Source organism: Pseudophryne corroboree, chromosome 2 (genome assembly GCF_028390025.1).
Source record: "Pseudophryne corroboree isolate aPseCor3 chromosome 2, aPseCor3.hap2, whole genome shotgun sequence".
NCBI classification, from domain to species: domain Eukaryota; kingdom Metazoa; phylum Chordata; class Amphibia; order Anura; family Myobatrachidae; genus Pseudophryne; species Pseudophryne corroboree.
In genome coordinates this window covers 219,909,347-219,931,868 of record NC_086445.1, presented here as the reverse complement: position 1 = coordinate 219,931,868, position 22,522 = coordinate 219,909,347, and the positions used below count along the sequence as shown (strand labels likewise).

At 45.3% G+C, this 22,522-nt stretch overlaps 1 long non-coding RNA gene across 1 annotated transcript; it reads right to left on the bottom strand.

Annotated features, from left to right (window-relative positions):
- Window positions 1–819: 819 nt before the first annotated feature.
- On the bottom strand, window positions 820–2,078 carry LOC135050671 (uncharacterized). The gene is made up of 3 exons (XR_010241731.1): window positions 1,975–2,078; window positions 1,687–1,899; window positions 820–1,066 (listed from the first exon to the last, which is right to left on the bottom strand). It is a non-coding gene; the product is annotated as an uncharacterized LOC135050671 (long non-coding RNA).
- Window positions 2,079–22,522: the final 20,444 nt, after the last annotated feature.

Here is a 22,522-nt window from a genome sequence, read left to right as displayed (position 1 = left end):
CAACATCTGGCACATGATGAGGGAGAAAGCAGTCAGCAAGCAGAGGAGTTAGAACCATCTGGTGACAGTGTGAGTACATATGTAGGGAGGCAGGTACGGCAAGAAGTGATCCAGCGGTATTTTTCTGGTAAGTTTTTGTCGGATGTAATTATCCTTGACTAAACACTTTGCAATACTTTCAATTGTGTGTTTTGTTACTTACTGTTTGTTGTTTATAGTGGTGTGTACATTGTACTTAGTTTATGTTATAAATACATTTTCAGTCATTACCCATGAAAAACATACATACATACATAGCAGCTTCTACAATGTTTGAGACGGACACAGGAAGTTGTGTGTTTGTCAAATCAAAATTTTTATTGCGTAAATCACATTTGTCAAAAGTCTTATTTTTTCCGCTTGTGTGTGCTGGGTGCTGTGCTTTGTGCTGGCTCACTGGCACGTGCTCTGGAGGAACGCCGAACAGGGGAGGTTACTGGCGTTTGGATAGGGGTCGTGGTTCCAGAGCTGGAGGTCACTTGTTGAGCTGCCATCAATGTTATGTTGTTGCTCAAATTATTTATGCTAGCATTCAGTTGTGTGTTGGTTGCAGTGTGGCTGGCTACAATCCGGGATAAAGACTCATTCACAACCTGGTTGTGCTGAATGAGTTGTACGAGTGCCTGCTGATGGCGCTGTTGCTCATCAATGATGCGCGTTAAATGAGCCAGCATTTGGTTGTTGTCAGCCCGTATTTGCTCCATCGATGTTGCGATTCGGCCTACTTGGACAATCAGTCTGCCCGAGTTGCGACTAATGCGCGGTAGATGATGAGGCAGACTGGCAAGGTGTTGGGTATGTGCGGTCAGGCTGGCATTGCTTTGTGCCTGTTGGCTTGTCCAACTGGCCCAAAAGTCATCTGGTATTTGTGGCTGGGGTGGAGCTTGTGCCAGTTGTGGACTCATGGAGGCTTGGGGGATATCCTGCAGCTGTATTGGCTGGCTCGGGTCAACAGGTGTTAGTTGCAGTGTGAAGGTTGCCTGTTGGTCTTGTCCCTGCTGGTCCACGTCGGCCATCAAGCTGGGCTCTGTATGGGGTGGCCAACATGCAATGTTTATTTTTCTTAAAATATATTTGCTAGTTCTACACATTACTACATTCATAATACTCCATTTTTCAAGTTTTTTGAGTTGTTTTTCTAAACTTATAATTTGTTTTTTCGCAAAAAACATATATACCATCACAGGCGTGCACATAGACAGACTTGCGTAATCCTCACCTAACTACCTCCCCTCCACAGCATTACAGTGTTATGTCACCTCCCCTGTCCTCGATATAGACTGCTTACCTGGATAGTCCAGAGGAGCGGAGCAAGTAAGCAGTCTACATACCGGACAGGGGAGATGTGTGAACACTATAATGTTGTGGAGGGTGTTTATTTTAAAATTTTTTATTTTGTTTTTAAATTTATTTTAATGTGCACGTGTGTGGCCAAAATTTTTACAAATGTATGTTCGTTTTTAAAAATGATGTTGGCGATATCAACCACTAAGACATTGAAAAATTAAGCATTTGCACCTTTACCAATTGAAGACGTAACATCACATTGCTTGTTATGGCAAACATGTAATCTCAACTCCAACTCACAACATAGTAACTGTACTGTGTAGATTATTTGCTATGTGTTTAGTTTCTGTTTTGACTCACCAGATAACTGAGGTGATCGGGGCTCATCACTCTGTGGACTCGCCAATAGTGCCAGTGGTGGCTGGGGTGACACTGCAGAAATGCGCCGCCTGGGTGGGGAAGATGGAGCCGCAGATTCCGTGCCAAGACGCCGTGTCTTACTTGGCCTCCTGGGTAAGTGGCCCGAGCCCTGTGATGGGCGCCTTACAGGAGGTCGGCTTACAGAAGCAGAACCTATGAGAATATATAAACATTAATATTTTGTACTTCTATGTGTTTGCAGAATATGTGACTACAGTGAAGTCTTACCTGCAATCCCAGCATCATCCTGAGTTGTCTGAGGCCTGTCTGGCCGGCTGGTCTGTCGGACTGTTGAAAAAGTGGAGCAAACATTATTACCATGCTTTGTGTAAAAATTATAACTGCAAAGCCTTAGTGTACTGTAACCATCTATTAGGTATTCGAAATTAAACGAATTTCTGCTTAAGATCTTCGTGCTTCCTTAATTTGTGGTGTATATCAAAATGTACATGGTGTTGCACCAAATAAATCTGTTACATTTGAGAATTATGTGTCAGATATTGCATAGATTGACTACTTGCAAATTTAACCAAAATGTAATTTTGAATTTGTAGGAACCTTTTTTTTGAAGTAAATAAATAAAATAATAAAAAATGCTATTAGATACAACACCGATGTCCAAGCAATATCGCAAAATTATTATTGCAAATACACATACCAGCAGGCATTGCACCTGTTTTTGAGCAAAATTAAATAAAAAATACAGCCAAGGCAAGATGGAAAATGCAATTTCTAAACACAAACACACCTTAAGGGTGCATAGGCCTGCAATATCTGACCAACAATTTTTGCATCCTTTAACACTAAAAAAAATTTAAAAAAACATTTAGAGGACATTTTAAAATAAATTTAACAAATCCAACTCACCATCCTGCGTGGGTCGGTCTGAATCCCAGACATGAGTTGCAGACACCACTTCTGCAGGAATCAATGCCCGCACAGGCTCCTCCCACTCCCGATAGGTTGCCCGGAAAGGGGGGCCACCTCCGGTTTTGCGGGCTGATTTTGCCTCTTTGGCCATCTTGGCCTTGACACGCCGCTTTATGTCATAGAACCTCTTGCGACACGTGTCCTCAGTCCGCCTCACCACACCCTCACTATTGACGGCAACTATTACTTGCCCCCACAGGACAGACTTCCTGCGGGAGGACACCTTGCCAGCATCCTGACCAAACAATTGGCGATGGTGCTTCATCAGCTCACGCACCAACGCCATGTTTTCAGCATAGCTGAACTTAATATTCCTGCCAGTCTTGGTAGTGGTGCGTGGCTGCGGAGCCACAACACCATCACTATCACTGGAGAATGCAGCAACAGGCACCCCCTCCTCCTCCTCCTCACTAACCTCCTCCCTCTCACTAACCCCCTCCACCTCACTAACAGCCTCCACCTCACTAACAGCCTCCACCTCACTAACAGCCTCCACCTCACTACCAGCCTCCACCTCACTAACCTCCGCCACCACACTGACCTCTGAGTCTGACATGAGGACAAACGACAAAAAACACTGAAAAATAAAAACACAAAACACACTCCTCCACTACTACTACTACTACACACCACACAGCCAACACACACGCTCACTCACTCACTCACTCACTCACTCACTCACTCACAACAATGACAAAAGACTAAAAATAAATAACAAGGACAAAAAAGTTGACAAACTGTGAAAAAACAATACTACAAATATGACAAGACTACTTACACACACAGTACAGCACTCAACAATCACAAAACTCCTCTCCAAATCCTCCAAAAACTCCACCAAACTCACCAACTCCAAATACACCTTCCTCTCTCCTCTCCACTAGCTAAACCCACGAGGTGCGGTGTGTTTGGGGCGGTTTTATAGTAATATGCACAGACACTCCTCCTTCACGAATACAACCAATCACGGACGCGTGACAAAAACGAAACTTAGGACTAAAAACGCGGCCGCAATATCAAAATCACTGCCGTAACAGACATGTGACGCAGTCGTAAAAAAACCCACAAACACGGCCGCGAAACAACAAAAGCGGCCGCATTCTACAGCAGAAAACCACGAATGACATCGACATCGTAACAAAAGAAAAACCCGAATACGACAGCTTAGTAAATTAGTCGTAATCAATTCAAAAAGTTGCAATTTTACACTGTCGATGTCATTCGTGATTGAACTTTGACCTGAAACTGGAAAATACGAATTTTAGTAAATTTACCCCAGAGAGTGCAGAATTTTGCTGATAGTATTAGTTAGTTATACTAGTGACTGACCAGTGACCACCAGTGCAGTTTTATATTATTTAATATAATCCGTTCTCTGCCTGAAAAAACGATACACAGTGACTCAGACACATACCATATCTGTGCTCAGCCCAGTGTGCTGCTGCATCATCTATGTATAATATCTGACTGTGCTCACACAGCTTAATTGTGGGGGAGACTGGGGAGCAGTTAGGTTATAGCAGGAGCCAGGAGTACATATTAAAATTAAACAGTGCACACTTTTTTTCTGCAGGAGTGCCACTGCCAGTGTGACTGACCAGTGACCTGACCACCAGTATATAGTATACTATATTGTATTGTGAATGTCTGCCTGTAAAAGTTAAACACACGTCGTGTGACTTGTGTGGTGTTTTTTTATTCTATAAAATAAAAAACTCATTCTGCTGACAGACAGTGTCCAGCAGGTCCGTCATTATATAATATATACCTGTCCGGCTGCAGTAGTGACATATATATATATTTTTTATATCATTATTTATCATCCAGTCGCAGCAGACACAGTACGGTAGTTCACGGCTGTAGCTACCTCTGTGTCGGCACTCGGCAGTCCATCCATAATTGTATACCACCTACCCGTGGTTTTTTTTTCTTTCTTCTTTATACATACTACATCTCATTATCATCCAGTCTATTAGCAGCAGACACAGTACAGTACGGTAGTCCACGGCTGTAGCTACCTCTGTGTCGGCACTCGGCAGTCCGTCCATAATTGTATACCACCTACCCGTGGTTTTTTTTTTTCTTTCTTCTTTATACATACTACATCTCATTATCAACCAGTCTATATTAGCAGCAGACACAGTACGGTAGTCCACGGCTGTAGCTACCTCTGTGTCGGCACTCGGCAGTCCATCCATAATTGTATACCACCTACCCGTGGTTTTTTTTCTTTCTTCTTTATACATACTACATCTCATTATCATCCAGTCTATATTAGCAGCAGACACAGTACAGTACGGTAGTCCACGGCTGTAGCTACCTCTGTGTCGGCACTCGGCAGTCCATCCATAATTGTATACCACCTACCCGTGGTTTTTTTTTCTTTCTTCTTTATACATACATACTACATCTCTTTATCAACCAGTCTATATTAGCAGCAGACACAGTACGGTAGTCCACGGCTGTAGCTACCTCTGTGTCGGCACTCGGCAGTCCATCCATAATTGTATACCACCTACCCGTGGTTTTTTTTTCTTTCTTCTTTATACATACATACTACATCTCTTTTTCAACCAGTCTATATTAGCAGCAGACACAGTACGGTAGTCCACGGCTGTAGCTACCTCTGTGTCGGCACTCGGCAGTCCGTCCATAATTGTATACCACCTACCCGTGGTTTTTTTTTCTTTCTTCTTTATACATACATACTACATCTCTTTATCAACCAGTCTATATTAGCAGCAGACACAGTACGGTAGTCCACGGCTGTAGCTACCTCTGTGTCGGCACTCGGCAGTCCATCCATAATTGTATACCACCTACCCGTGGTTTTTTTTTTCTTTCTTCTTTATACATACTACATCTCATTATCATCCAGTCTATATTAGCAGCAGACACAGTACAGTACGGTAGTCCACGGCTGTAGCTACCTCTGTGTCGGCACTCGGCAGTCCATCCATAATTGTATACTAGTATCCATCCATCTCCATTGTTTACCTGAGGTGCCTTTTAGTTGTGCCTATTAAAATATGGAGAACAAAAATGTTGAGGTTCCAAAAATAGGGAAAGATCAAGATCGACTTCCACCTCGTGCTGAAGCTGCTGCCACTAGTCATGGCCGAGACGATGAAATGCCAGCAACGTCGTCTGCCAAGGCCGATGCCCAATGGCATAGTACAGAGCATGTCAAATCCAAAACACCAAATATCAGTAAAAAAAGGACTCCAAAACCTAAAATAAAATTGTCGGAGGAGAAGCGTAAACTTGCCAATATGCCATTTACCACACGGAGTGGCAAGGAACGGCTGAGGCCCTGGCCTATGTTCATGGCTAGTGGTTCAGCTTCACATGAGGATGGAGGCACTCAGCCTCTCGCTAGAAAAATGAAAAGACTCAAGCTGGCAAAAGCAGTAGCACCGCAAAGAACTGTGCGTTCTTCGAAATCCCAAATCCACAAGGAGAGTCCAATTGTGTCGGTTGCGATGCCTGACCTTCCCAACACTGGACGTGAAGAGCATGCGCCTTCCACCATTTGCACGCCCCCTGCAAGTGCTGGAAGGAGCACCCGCAGTCCAGTTCCTGATAGTCAGATTGAAGATGTCAGTGTTGAAGTACACCAGGATGAGGAGGACATGGGTGTTGCTGGTGCTGGGGAGGAAATTGACCAGGAGGATTCTGATGGTGAGGTGGTTTGTTTAAGTCAGGCACCCGGGGAGACACCTGTTGTCCGTGGGAGGAATATGGCCGTTGACATGCCTGGTGAAAATACCAAAAAAATCAGCTCTTCGGTGTGGAAGTATTTCACCAGAAATGCGGACAACATTTGTCAAGCCGTGTGTTCCCTTTGTCAAGCTGTAATAAGTAGGGGTAAGGACGTTAACCACCTCGGAACATCCTCCCTTATACGTCACCTGCAGCGCATTCATAATAAGTGAGTGACAAGTTCAAAAACTTTGGCCGACAGCGGAAGCAGTCCACTGACCAGTAAATCCCTTCCTCTTGTAACCAAGCTCACGCAAACCACCCCACCAACTCCCTCAGTGTCAATTTCCTCCTTCCCCAGGAATGCCAATAGTCCTGCAGGCCATGTCACTGGCAATTCTGACGAGTCCTCTCCTGCCTGGGATTCCTCCGATGCATCCTTGCGTGTAACGCCTACTGCTGCTGGCGCTGCTGTTGTTGCTGCTGGGAGTCGATGGTCATCCCAGAGGGGAAGTCGTAAGCCCACTTGTACTACTTCCAGTAAGCAATTGACTGTCCAACAGTCCTTTGCGAGGAAGATGAAATATCACAGCAGTCATCCTGCTGCAAAGCGGATAACTGAGGCCTTGACAACTATGTTGGTGTTAGACGTGCGTCCGGTATCCGCTGTTAGTTCACAGGGAACTAGACAATTTATTGAGGCAGTGTGCCCCCGTTACCAAATACCATCTAGGTTCCACTTCTCTAGGCAGGCGATACCGAGAATGTACACGGACGTCAGAAAAAGACTCACCAGTGTCCTAAAAAATGCAGTTGTACCCAATGTCCACTTAACCACGGACATGTGGACAAGTGGAGCAGGGCAGGGTCAGGACTATATGACTGTGACAGCCCACTGGGTAGATGTATGGACTCCCGCCGCAAGAACAGCAGCGGCGGCACCAGTAGCAGCATCTCGCAAACGCCAACTCTTTCCTAGGCAGGCTACGCTTTGTATCACCGCTTTCCAGAATACGCACACAGCTGAAAACCTCTTACGGCAACTGAGGAAGATCATCGCGGAATGGCTTACCCCAATTGGACTCTCCTGTGGATTTGTGGCATCGGACAACGCCAGCAATATTGTGTGTGCATTAAATATGGGCAAATTCCAGCACGTCCCATGTTTTGCACATACCTTGAATTTGGTGGTGCAGAATTTTTTAAAAAACGACAGGGGCGTGCAAGAGATGCTGTCGGTGGCCAGAAGAATTGCGGGACACTTTCGGTGTACAGGCACCACGTACAGAAGACTGGAGCACCACCAAAAACTACTGAACCTGCCCTGCCATCATCTGAAGCAAGAAGTGGTAACGAGGTGGAATTCAACCCTCTATATGCTTCAGAGGTTGGAGGAGCAGCAAAAGGCCATTCAAGCCTATACAATTGAGCACGATATAGGAGGTGGAATGCACCTGTCTCAAGTGCAGTGGAGAATGATTTCAACGTTGTGCAAGGTTCTGATGCCCTTTGAACTTGCCACACGTGAAGTCAGTTCAGACACTGCCAGCCTGAGTCAGGTCATTCCCCTCATCAGGCTTTTGCAGAAGAAGCTGGAGACATTGAAGGAGGAGCTAACACGGAGCGATTCCGCTAGGCATGTGGGACTTGTGGATGGAGCCCTTAATTCGCTTAACAAGGATTCACGGGTGGTCAATCTGTTGAAATCAGAGCACTACATTTTGGCCACCGTGCTCGATCCTAGATTTAAAACCTACCTTGGATCTCTCTTTCCGGCAGACACAAGTCTGCTGGGGTTCAAAGACCTGCTGGTGAGAAAATTGTCAAGTCAAGCGGAACGCGACCTGTCAACATCTCCTCCTTCACATTCTCCCGCAACTGGGGGTGCGAGGAAAAGGCTCAGAATTCCGAGCCCACCCGCTGGCGGTGATGCAGGGCAGTCTGGAGCGACTGCTGATGCTGACATCTGGTCCGGACTGAAGGACCTGACAACGATTACGGACATGTCGTCTACTGTCACTGCATATGATTCTCTCAACATTGAAAGAATGGTGGAGGATTATATGAGTGACCGCATCCAAGTAGGCACGTCACACAGTCCGTACTTATACTGGCAGGAAAAAGAGGCAATTTGGAGGCCCTTGCACAAACTGGCTTTATTCTACCTAAGTTGCCCTCCCACAAGTGTGTACTCCGAAAGAGTGTTTAGTGCCGCCGCTCACCTTGTCAGCAATCGGCGTACGAGGTTACATCCAGAAAATGTGGAGAAGATGATGTTCATTAAAATGAATTATAATCAATTCCTCCGCGGAGACATTGACCAGCAGCAATTGCCTCCACAAAGTACACAGGGAGCTGAGATGGTGGATTCCAGTGGGGACGAATTGATAATCTGTGAGGAGGGGGATGTACACGGTGATATATCGGAGGATGATGATGAGGTGGACATCTTGCCTCTGTAGAGCCAGTTTGTGCAAGGAGAGATTAATTGCTTCTTTTTTGGGGGGGGTCCAAACCAACCCGTCATATCAGTCACAGTCGTGTGGCAGACCCTGTCACTGAAATGATGGGTTGGTTAAAGTGTGCATGTCCTGTTTATACAACATAAGGGTGGGTGGGAGGGCCCAAGGACAATTCCATTTTGCACCTCTTGTTTCTTTTATTTTTCTTTGCGTCATGTGCTGTTTGGGGAGGGTTTTTTGGAAGGGACATCCTGCGTGACACTGCAGTGCCACTCCTAGATGGGCCCGGTGTTTGTGTCGGCCACTAGGGTCGCTTATCTTACTCACACAGTCAGCTACCTCATTGCGCCTCTTTTTTTCTTTGCGTCATGTGCTGTTTGGGGAGGGTTTTTTGGAAGGGCCATCCTGCGTGACACTGCAGTGCCACTCCTAGATGGGCCCGGTGTTTGTGTCGGCCACTAGGGTCGCTTATCTTACTCACACAGTCAGCTACCTCATTGCGCCTCTTTTTTTCTTTGCGTCATGTGCTGTTTGGGGAGGGTTTTTTGGAAGGGACATCCTGCGTGACACTGCAGTGCCACTCCTAGATGGGCCCGGTGTTTGTGTCGGCCACTAGGGTCGCTTATCTTACTCACACAGTCAGCTACCTCATTACGCCTCTTTTTTTCTTTGCGTCATGTGCTGTTTGGGGAGGGTTTTTTGGAAGGGACATCCTGCGTGACACTGCAGTGCCACTCCTAGATGGGCCCGGTGTTTGTGTCGGCCACTAGGGTCGCTTATCTTACTCACACAGTCAGCTACCTCATTGCGCCTCTTTTTTTCTTTGCGTCATGTGCTGTTTGGGGAGGGTTTTTTGGAAGGGACATCCTGCGTGACACTGCAGTGCCACTCCTAGATGGGCCCGGTGTTTGTGTCGGCCACTAGGGTCGCTTATCTTACTCACACAGTCAGCTACCTCATTGCGCCTCTTTTTTTCTTTGCGTCATGTGCTGTTTGGGGAGGGTTTTTTGGAAGGGCCATCCTGCGTGACACTGCAGTGCCACTCCTAGATGGGCCCGGTGTTTGTGTCGGCCACTAGGGTCGCTTATCTTACTCACACAGTCAGCTACCTCATTGCGCCTCTTTTTTTCTTTGCGTCATGTGCTGTTTGGGGAGGGTTTTTTGGAAGGGACATCCTGCGTGACACTGCAGTGCCACTCCTAGATGGGCCCGGTGTTTGTGTCGGCCACTAGGGTCGCTTATCTTACTCACACAGTCAGCTACCTCATTGCGCCTCTTTTTTTCTTTGCGTCATGTGCTGTTTGGGGAGGGTTTTTTGGAAGGGACATCCTGCGTGACACTGCAGTGCCACTCCTAGATGGGCCCGGTGTTTGTGTCGGCCACTAGGGTCGCTTATCTTACTCACACAGCGACCTCGGTGCAAATTTTAGGACTAAAAATAATATTGTGAGGTGTGAGGTATTCAGAATAGACTGAAAATGAGTGTAAATTATGGTTTTTGAGGTTAATAATACTTTGGGATCAAAATGACCCCCAAATTCTATGATTTAAGCTGTTTTTTAGGGTTTTTTGAAAAAAACACCCGAATCCAAAACACACCCGAATCCGACAAAAAAAATTCGGTGAGGTTTTGCCAAAACGCGGTCGAACCCAAAACACGGCCGCGGAACCGAACCCAAAACCAAAACACAAAACCCGAAAAATTTCCGGCGCTCATCTCTAGTTAGAACCCCAAAGATATTACAGCAAAATAGTTCCCAAATAGTGAAGGGTCAGCACAGGGGTCAGAGCAGCTCAGGCCAGGTCAATATGATAAACAATAGAGTAACAGACCAGTCTCGCGGTCACAATATAGAAAGAGGCACTCTGTGAGCAAGTGACTGTGAATCTGACTTGTTCAGCATGCAAGCTACAGGTCTTAAAAAAAAAAAACCCCTATGGGTATAGGTACAGCAGTGTCTGAGTGCCAGCCTGCAGCTATATGTGTTCCACAGTATAAGTAGGAGAACCGCAGCCACGGCACAGCCCTATATATACTTATTAAGCCCAGGGGGGAGAGAGAGAAGGGCAGCCCCAGCCACAGCTCACTCTGCTGTATAGCACCACAGGGGGGAAGGACGTCAGGAGCAGGAGAAGATGACGGCTTCGCGGGCTTTTCACACCGCACCTAACCGCCTGGATTATCTCTGTCGGTCCCCGGGCAAACACCTCTGTAAGTACACTTGTGTGACAGGGCCCCCACCATCGCGTCTCTGCAGCCGGTGGATCAGTATACAGCCACTGCCGGAAGCGCTATCACGCGCCGTCCTGGGGGCTGCAGCGATGGCGGGCACAGAGTCTGGGCGCCGGAGCCGGCACACTGGCTCAGCCACAAGTAGGGCGCCGTGCCGAGTACAGGGTCCGTGTTAGCGGCAGCGGGTGCAGCACACCTTTAGACGCCAGGCAGGTCACAGGAGCCACGGGTCAGGGCAGAAGGATGGGAAAACAGGATGGTAGTGGAGAGCTAAGGCTGCAAGCAGCTACTCCATGCCGATCCAAGCCACGGAGTTGACTTTTTACATCAGAAATTAACACCCTCAGATAAGCAACACCTAGCGCCTATAACGTAATTAGAAATTTCTAGCGTAATTGCCTCTTTCCCATCAGGGAAGACGCCGGGCCCAGACGGGTATTCGACAACTTATTATACATTACTATCCCCTTTTGTAACCCCATATTTACATACCCTTTACAACTCTATCATCAGCGACATTACTGTCCCAGATAATTTTAATGAGGCTCGTATTATACTAATCCCCAGAGCCGGCCATAGGCATAGGCAAACTAGGCAATTGCCTAGGGCATTTGATATGCCTAGGGGCATCAGCAGCTTCTGCTGATTAGAATGATATGCGGCATGCCTATATTCTGTGTGTAGCATTTCATATGCAGATACAGCCACAGTCTCACACAGTATATAGGCATGCCGCATATCATTTTAATCAGCAGAATCTGCTTGTGCATCCTAGCCACATAGCAATGCAAATAAGAAGCATTTTCATAAAAAGGTGCCCGATGTTAGCATTGAGGCAAGATTTATGAGGACACATCTGTATCCAAGCAGAGGCAGAGGTCACAGTGTTAGTGACAGTGTGAGTGCTGTGTGCATGTGAGTGGGTTGGTTGTGCAGTAGTGTTCGGAATATGTGTAAGGAGCATTATGTGTGTCATGTAAAATGCATTAATAATGTGCATCATATATGTAGGGGCCCTATGTGTGTCATTATGTGTATAAGGGCATTAATAATGTGCAGCATATGTGTAACAGGGTACTACTGTATGTGTGTCATTATGTGTATAGGGGCACTAATAATGTGCAGTAAATGTGTAGGGGGCACTATGTGTGCCCTTATGTGTATAAGGGCATTAATAATGTGCGGCATATATGTAAGGGACATTATGTGTAAAAGGGCATTAATAAAGGTTGTCATAATGTGTAAGGCGCATTATGTTTATAAAGACATTAATAATGTGTAAGGGGCATTACTGTGTGGAATTATGTGTATAAATGCATTACTAATGTGTGGAATTATGTGTATAAATGCATTACTAATGTGTGGCATTATGTGTATAAGGTGCTCTACTATGTGGCGTTGCGTATAGAAAGGGCACTACTGTGTAATCTAATATGAATAAAGAGCAATAGGGTGTGATGTAATGTGAATAAGGAGCAATTCAGTGTGATGTAATGTGAATAAGGGGCTCTACTGTGAGGAGTAATGTTTATAAGGTAAAGTGATACTACTATGGGAAGTAATATGAATTATGGACACTATCGCATGATCAAATGTGAATAAAGTTGCAGTACTGTGTGGCGTAATTGAAATTGGGTTACTATTGTGTGGCCATGCCCCTTGGCAGCAAAAATACACCCCTTTTTGGGCTGTGCGTCAACAGTGCGAACTGTTCCTATTTAAAATATAGGGGGTACAAACACCATAATAAGGACTGCTATGGGTGAGGGGTGATGGTGCTGGGAAAGAGGTGCAAGGTCAGAGGCGGAACCAGCGGTGGTGCTAGGGGGCACCAGCCAAAATCTTGCCTAGGGCATCATATTGGTTAGGGCCAGCTCTGCTAATCCCAAAGGCTGACAAAGACCCTGGACTAGTTTCTTCCTATAGACCAATCTCCCTGCTAAATCAGGATCTTAAAATCTTTTCGAAACTCATGGCACAAAGGCTACAATTGTTACTTCCTACTCTGTTATATCCAGCGCATACAGGTTTTGTCAAAGGTGACCAATATCCATGCTTTGTTGGCAGTCATAATGCAAACCCGCACCATAAAGGACAGAAATAGTATTGTCATTAGTTGTGACGCCAACAAAGCCTTCCATAGAGTGTCTTGGGCCCACTTAACCCGAATCTTTGAATATCAAAGGTTTGGTCCTGAATTTATATACATTTTTAATATGCTCTATAGAGAACCAAAAGCCTTTCTCACTATTAATTCTCTGAATTCCCTTACCTTTTTGTTATGGGTGTGGTACGTTCGGTAGATTAGACTTAGGTCGACAGTGTCTAGGTCGACCACTATTGGTTGACAGTAAGTAGGTCGACAGGGACTCTAGGTCGACATGAGTTTTTTTTTGTTTTTTTGGTGTCGTTTTCTCCGTACAGTGACCAGGAACCCCAATTGCTGCACCGTGTCCCCTTGCATGGCTCGCTTCGCTCGCCATTCTTCGGGCAAGGTGCCTCGCACCGCTACCGATGCGCTCAGCATAGGTTACCGTTCCCAATTGTAGTCCACGTGGATCATAAAGTATGAAAAAGTCATGTCAACCTAGAAATCGTGTCGACCTACTTACTGTCGACCAATAGTGGTCGACCTAGACAGTGTCGACCTATTTACTGTCGACCGAAAGACCGGATCCCTTTTCGTTATACAGGGGAACTAGACAGGGCTGTCCATTATCCCTTTTGTATAACTTAGCGTTAGACCCTGCTTTAAGAGATTTTGATACGATGAAAGACTGGAGTGGTATTGCAGTAGGCACAGAGGAAATTAAACTATCTGCATTTGCAGATGATTTACTGCTTTATTTCTCAATCCCCCAAAAAGCTGTCCCTTTGTTGATAACTGCATTAGAAAGGTTGGAACGTATCACTTGTTTCAAATTGAATTATTCAAAAACAGTGGCTTTAACCTTAGGAACAGATGCTAAAAACGGATGGGGTAATACCTTCCCCTTCTCATGGGTACAAAACTCCATTAATTAATTATTATCTAGGAGTTAATATTTCCTCTGATCCCAACACCTTATATGACTTTAATTATACCCCGTCGTTTACTAAAATGCATTCCAACTTTCGTAGATGGAAAACTTTACCTTTATCATATATAGGGTGCTGTCACCTATATAAGATGATCGCGTTTTCTAGGTTCCTGTATTTGGTACAAATATTGCCTTTACTGCCCACTAAACGAGATCTTAAATGTTTAATGCTGCTCTCAGCAAGTTTATTTGGGCAGGTAAAAAACCCAGATTGTCGTTGTGTAAATTGCAACAACGGAAAGAGTTGGGTGGGGTTAACCTACCATGTCTTAAGGGGGGTACTCACGGAGCGATCGCTGCTTAAAATCTAAGCAATCTGACTAGATTGCTTAGATTTTAAGCAGTGATCACTCCGTGTGTACCCCCACAGTGATAGCGATGCGCGGCCCCGTGCATCGCTATCGCTGGTGCTAGATGCATGCAGGCTCAATCTAGCAGGTCGCTCATTTCACCCGCTGGGTGAAATGAGCGGCCCTCCATCTCCCCCCACACGCTCAGCACACAACGTGCTGTGCTGAGCGGGGGGAGAGATGTGTGCTGAGCGGTTCGCTCAGCACACATCTCTCCCCAAATCGGGCTGTGAATACGGCCCTTTAGGGAATATGCTATAGCAGCAAACTACAAAATAGCATTAGATCGGATTGGTGGTAAAAATGTCTATAATACAAAATCACGGGGACAAGCTTTTAGCCCCCACAGAGAGTTGATTTTGCTTTTACACACACACACCCTAGAGCTCTAGAGCTAGAACTCAAAGAAAATATTCTACTGAATACTACGTGTGAAGCATGGCGACTCTTAGGCTCTTGTCAAAAATTACAAAAGTATTCCTCTTTATTTGCACCATTATGGGGTAACCCTAATTTCTTGCCGCACACTACACACCCATGTTCTCGTATTTGGTATCAAAGGGGGTTATGCTATGTGTATCAATTTTTGGATTCTACTCAGCTTCAACCTTTCACTCGTTCACAACTACAGAATAAATATCCAGAGGTATCATTTCCATTATTTCAATATCTTCAGGCCTGCAGCTTTATTACTAAAATATTACAAGGATTAACAATACGAGACAAACACAATAATTTGGATGACGCAGCGAGAAGACACACAATAATTTTTACTACATCGCACATTTATTCCCACTTCAGGAAAATGCTTAATATAGACTCTACCACTGTTGGGTTGTTAAAGTGACAAACAGATTTTCCTCACCTGCCCATAAAAAAGATTCTTTCTTCTTATGTACAGATGAACAAACAATTGGTGGCGATCACATATACAGAAATGCACAAAAAAATTCTTCATAGAGCGTATTATACACCGAAATTACGGTTCATAACAGGTTGTTTCACGGATTCAAATTGTTATAAATGTCGTTCTCCGAATGCAAACATTATACATTGTTTGTGGGATTGCCAGATAGTGACACAATTCTGGACTGATTTGCAGGTTTATATTAATAATACACTCCACATTAAATTCCAGATAACTAAAGACTGGGCTTTTTAGAATATTTATACAAGGGACGATGGTAGGGCCTTATCTAAAGAGGCATGTCTACTGCTCAACAAACTAGTTGCGGCATCTAAAAAAAAAAAGCTTTCTAAATGGGTTGAACCAACGCCGATTCTGTTATCTTTATTGTTTCCTCGGATCCAATATTTATTCCAAATGGATTGGACAGAAGCTGCAATGAATAAAGAAAAATTAGTTGCAACTTTTGCTGACACATGGTTACCTTACATACAGACCATAAATCATCCTATGAAGGATGCATTGAGAAAATGCTTTTATATGACATCTTGGTATGAGATAGAAATGATAGCAAATGGAATTACTCCTTTCTAGACATGCAAAAACATGGCATCACTCTCCATTTGTGGTAGTTAAAAGGATCTATTGAGCTGCTTGATGCTATGTACTATTACCTCTGCTATATGAGGGTGGTCTTCAGTAACCCGACTGACGGGATCCCGGCGCACAGTATACCGGCGCCGGGATCCCGACAGCCGGCATACCGACAGCCGGCATACCGACACTTATTCTCCCTCGTGGGGGTCCACGACCCCCCTGGAGGGAGAATAAAATAGCGTGGCGGGCGTAGCGCACCACCGTGCCCGTAGCGTGGTGAGCGCAGCGAGCCCGCAAGGGGCTCATTTGCGCTCGCCACGCTGTCGGTATGCCGGCGGTTGGGCTCCCGGCGCCGGTATGCTGGTCGCCGGGAGCCCGACCGCCGGCATATCGTAGTGAACCCCTATATGGTTGTTGAATTGTATATCTGACTCTATGGGGTATATTTACTTTAATTCAAATTAGTCCCGATTTTGAGGGAGATTCATCACGAATGACATCGAATGTGTGTATTTGCAACTTTTTGAAATTTTTACGCCTCATTTACTAAGCTGTCGTATTTGTATTTTTCGTGTTTTACGATGTCGATGTCATTCGTGGTTTTTTAAGGTAGAATGCGGACGATTTAGTGGTTTTGCGGCCGTGTTATGAGGTTTTTTTACGACTGCGTCACATTTTGGTTACGGCAGTGTTTGTCCGTTCACGGAAGCGTTTTTTCCCCTAAGTTTCGTTTTTGTCACTCGTCCGTGATTGGTTTGATTCGTGATGGAGGAGTGTCTGTGCACATTACTATAAAAACGCCCCAAACCGTCCGAACCTCGTGGGTTTAGCTAGTGGAGAGGTGAGAGGAAGGTGTGTTAGGAGTTGGTGAGTTGTTTGGAGTTTTTGGCGGTTTTGAGGAGGTTCTTTGTGATTGTTGAGTGCTGTACTGTGTGTGTAAGTAGTCTTGTCATACTTGTTGTGTAGTTATTTAAAAGTCTGTCTAGTTTTTTGTCATTGTTTTTTATTTCACGTCTATTGTCATTGTTTGTGAGTGAGTGAGTGAGTGAGTGAGTGTGTGTGTTTGGTGGTGTGTGGTGTGTAGTGGTAGTGAAGGAGTGTGTTTACTGTTTTTTTTTCTCAGTGTTATTTGTTGTTTGTCCTGATTATGTCCCAGTCAGAGGTGAGTGTGGTGGAGGAGGTGAGTGAGGTGGAGGAGGTGAGTGAGGTGGAGTAGGTGAGTGAGGTGGAGTAGGTGAGTGAGGTGGAGGAGGTTAGTGAGGTGGAGGAGGTTAGTGAGGAGGAGGGGGAGGTTGTTGCTGCGGCCTCCAGTGATAGTGATGGTGTTGTGGCTCCGCAGCCACGCACCACTACAAAGACTGGCCGCAATGTAAAATTCAGCTACGCTGGTGTTTTATGCCAAAAGTAAATGTTTGTAGGTGTATTTTAAAGAAGTGTGAATTTTTTTCCCCCAATACATTTCATAGCATTTATGTTTATTGTGTGTTGTTCTGGGTTGTCCTTTGTGTGCTTCATGTGTTTTTTCATGCATATTTGGTTGTGATGTTTCCAAGTTTTCGCAGATATTTGTGGCTAGTGTTTTATTGTTAGCATCAAAAATTGGGAGCTTAGCGTGCAATATTGTGGTTGTGTCAAGCTACGCCGTTTTGGTTTTAAGTAGTAATTTTTTTTAAATTGTTTGCGTTAGTGTATGGATTATTTTGCAAATTTTTATCAAATTTAAATGATACACAAAGTAGAAAAAAAAGGAAATTTTGAAAGCGCTGACACACTGTATAATATGTATAAAGAATTACTTTTATTTATTTGTATTCTTTTAATAGTATATAACAAAAATAAATATATATATATATATATATATATATATATCTCAATTAAAAAAACTCTAAATCAATAAAATTCACAGTCACCCTCTCCGTATATATCATATGGGTATCTCACCCTTTTTTCCGATCTCCAGAGACTGTTCTAATTATTTGTTATTTTAATAGCTTTCTATTTATATTAAAACAGTCTCTGCAGAGTAGAAAAAATAGTTACTCCACTATAGTTTGCAACAAAATATATCTTATTTATTTATACATTTATACTCAGTTAAAAGGCAATTCTTAGTACTCTAAAATAGCATGGCAATGTCCACATTCAAGTAGTTTCTGTTATATAATCACCAGAACATTATCTTCAGTCCGTTTTTAATTGGACTTAATTGATGGACTCGGCTGGAATATGTTGAAGTTCACAGTGATATATTTATTTTCCTTTCCACAGTGTGTTTTATTATGATATTAGAGTCCTTTTATTCCATTATGGAAAACAGTTATTTGCACCATTAGTGCTAAGTTATCTACATGGCCATGTAACTATTCAGAGGAATAAATTCACTTTACCCCGTTTGCCGTCTGTGGACAAATGAACAGATCGGTTCGCTCCCGGCTCTGGTAGCTGAATTTCCTTTCCGTGAGCCTTATCCGGAGATTCTGATCCCGTTCCACACAGGCTTGCAGGGGACTTGTAAAACAGAGAGGGTCCGTGTAACTGCTGCTGATAGCCGCCGAGGGTGATAGGAGGCGGAGAAACGCGTATTGTGACTATCAGCAGCAGTTACACGGACCCTCTCTGTTTTACAAGTCCCCTGCAAGCCTGTGTGGAACGGGATCAGAATCTCCGGATAAGGCTCACTACTTGAATGTGGACATTGCCATGCTATTTTAGAGTACTAAGAATTGCCTTTTAACTGAGTATAAATGCATAAATAAATAAATAAGAATTTACTTACCGATAATTCTATTTCTCGGAGTCCGTAGTGGATGCTGGGGTTCCTGAAAGGACCATGGGGAATAGCGGCTCCGCAGGAGACAGGGCACAAAAAGTAAAGCTTTCCGATCAGGTGGTGTGCACTGGCTCCTCCCCCTATGACCCTCCTCCAGACTCCAGTTAGGTACTGTGCCCGGACGAGCGTACACAATAAGGGAGGAATTTTGAATCCCGGGTAAGACTCATACCAGCCACACCAATCACACTGTACAACCTGTGATCTGAACCCAGTTAACAGTATGATAACAGCGGAGCCTCTGAAAAGATGGCTCACAACAACAATAACCCGATTTAGTTAGCAATAACTATGTACAAGTATTGCAGATAATCCGCACTTGGGATGGGCGCCCAGCATCCACTACGGACTCCGAGAAATAGAATTATCGGTAAGTAAATTCTTATTTTCTCTATCGTCCTTGTGGATGCTGGGGTTCCTGAAAGGACCATGGGGATTATACCAAAGCTCCCAAACGGGCGGGAGAGTGCGGATGACTCTGCAGCACCGAATGAGAGAACTCCAGGTCCTCTTTTGCCAGGGTATCAAATTTGTAGAATTTTACAAACGTGTTCTCCCCCGACCACGTAGCTGCTCGGCAAAGTTGTAATGCCGAGACCCCTCGGGCAGCCGCCCAAGATGAGCCCACCTTCCTTGTGGAATGGGCCTTAACAGATTTAGACTGTGGCAGGCCTGCCACAGAATGTGCAAGTTGAATTGTGCTACCAATCCCACGAGCAATCGACTGCTTAGAAGCAGAAGCACCCAGCATTGTTGGGTGCATACAGGATAAACAGCAAGTCAGATTTCCTGACTCCAGCCAACCTGGAAACTATATTTTCAGGGCCCTAATAACATCCAGCAACTTGGAGTCCTCCAAGTCCCTAGTAGCCGCAGGTACCACAATAAGCTGGTTCAGGTGAAACGCTGACACCACCTTAAGGAGAAACTGGGGACGAGTCCGCAGCTTTGCTCTGTCCGAATGGACAATCAGATATGGCTTTGTGAGATAAAGCCGCCAATTCTGACACTCGCCTGGCCGAGGCCAGGACCAACAGCATGGTCATTTTCCATGTGAGATATATCAAATCCACAGATTTGAGTTGTTTAAACCAATGTGATTTTTTAGGAATCCCAAAACTACGTTGAGATCGCCCAGTGCCACTGGAGACATCAAAGGGGCTGTATATGCAGTACTCCCTTAACAACTTCTGGACTTCAGGAACTGAAACCAATTTCTTTCTGGAAGAAAATCAACAGGCCGAAATTTGAACCTTAATGGACCCAATTTGAGACCCATAGACACTCCTGTTTGCAGGAAATGTAGAAATTAACCTAGTTGAAATTCTTCCGTGGAGCCTTCCTGGACTCACACCCTGGCACATATTTTCACCTAAGTGGTGATAATGTTGTGCGGTCACCTCCTTCCTGGCTCTGACCAGGGTAGGGATGACCTCTTCCGGAATGCCTCTTTCCCTTAGGATCCGGCGTTCACCCGCCTTGGCGTCAACGCAGCTGCGGTAAGTCCCGGAACAGACACGGTTCTTGCCGAATCAAGACCCTTCTTAGTATCTCTTTAAGTTCCGGGAACCAAGTCCTTCTTGGCCAAACCGGAGCCACGAGTATAGTTCTTACTCCTCTCCTTCCTATCATTTTCAATACATTGGGTATGAAAAGCAGAGGATGGAACACATACACCGACTGGTACACCGACGGTGTTACCAGAGCGTCCCAGCTATTGCCTGAGTGTCTCTTGACCTGGCGCTTCAGGTGGGACGCCATCATAACCACCTTTGGTCTTTCCCAACGGTTTACAATCATGTGGAAACTTCCAGATTAAGTTTCCACTTTTCCGGGTGGAATTCATTTATGCTGAGGAAATCTTCCCAGTTGCCCACTCCCGGAATGAACACTGCTGACAGTGTTATCACATGATTTTCCGCCCAGCGAAGAATCCTTGCTGTCATTGCCCTCCTGCTTCTTGTGTCGCCCCGTCTGATAACGTGGGCGACCGCCATGATGATGTCCTACTGGATCAGCACCGGTTGACTTTGAAGCAGGAGTCTTCCTAGGCTCAGAGCATTGTAAATTGCCCTTAGCTCCAGTATATTCATGTGGAGAGAAGTCTCCAGACTTGACCACACTTCCTTGGAAATTTTTTCCCTGTGTGACTACTCCCCAGCCTCTCAGGCTGGTATCCGTGGTCCCCAGAACACAGTCCTGAATGCTGAGTGTGCTGCCCTCTAAAAGATGAGCACTCTGCAGCCCCCACAGAAGAGACACCCTTGTCCTTGGAGACAGGATTATCCGCTGATGCATCTGAAAATGCGATCCGGACCATTCGTCCAGCAAATCCCCTGAGATCTGCCGAATGGAATCGCTTCGTAAGAAGCCACCATTTTTCCCAGGACTCCTGTGCATTGATGCACTGATACTTGGCCTGGTTTTAGGAGGTTTCTGACTAGGTCGAATAACTCCTTGTCTTTTTCCTCCCGGAGGAACACCTTTTTCTGGACTATGCCCAGAATCATTCCTAGGAACAGCAGACGTATCGTCGGAAAACAGCTGCGATTCTTGGAATATTTAGAATCCAGTCGTGCTGTCGTAGAACTACTTTAGATAGTGCTCTTCCGACCTCCAACTGTTCTCTGGAACTTGCCCTTTTCAGGATATCGTCCAAGTAAGGGATAATTTAGATGCCTTTTTTCTTTGAAGAAACATCTTTTCGGCCATTACCTTGGTAAAAGGCCCGGGGTGCCGTGGATAATTCAAACGGCATCGTCTGAAACTGATATTGACAGTTCTGTACCACGAACCAGAGGTACCCTTGTTGAGAAGGGCAAATTTGGACATGGAGGTAATCCTTGATGTCCAGGGACACCACATAGTCCCCTTTTTTCCGGTTCGCTATCACTGCTCTGAGTGACTCCATCTCGATTTGAACCTTTTATGTAAGTGTTCAAAGATTTCAGTTTAGACTATGTCTCACCAAGCCGTCTGGCGTCAGTACCACAATATAGTGTGGAAAAATAATACCCTTTTCCTTGTTGTAGGAGGGGTACTTTGATTATCACCTGCTGGATATACAGCTTGTGAATTGTTTCCAATGCTGCCTCCCTGTCGGAGGGAGCCGTTGGTAAAGCAGACTTCAGAAACCTGCGAGGAGAAGATGTCTCGACTCTCCAATCTGTACCCCTGGGATAATACTTGTACTATCTAGGGGTCAACCTGCGAGTGATCCCACTGCGCGCTGAGACTCTTGAGACTACCCCCCCACCTTGAGTCCGCTTGCATGGCCCCAGCGTCATGCTGAGGACTTGGCAGACGCGGTGGAGGGCTTCTTTTCCTGGGAAGGGGCTGCCTGCTGCAGTCTACTTCCCTTACCTCTATGTCTGGGCAGATATGACTGGCCTTTTGCCTGCATGCCCTCATGGGAAAGGAAGGATTGAGGCTGAAAAGACGGTGTCTTTTTCAGCTGAGATGTAACTTGGGGTAAAAAGGTTGGATTTCCCAGCTGTTGTCGTGGTCCCCAGGTCCGATGGACCGACCCCAACTAACTCCTTCCCTTTATACGGCAATACTTCCATGTGCCGTATGGGATCTGTATCACCTGACCACTGTCGTGTCCATGACATCTTCTGGGTGATATGGACAACGTACTTATCTTGATGCCAGAGAGCAAATATCCCTCTGTGCATCTCACGTA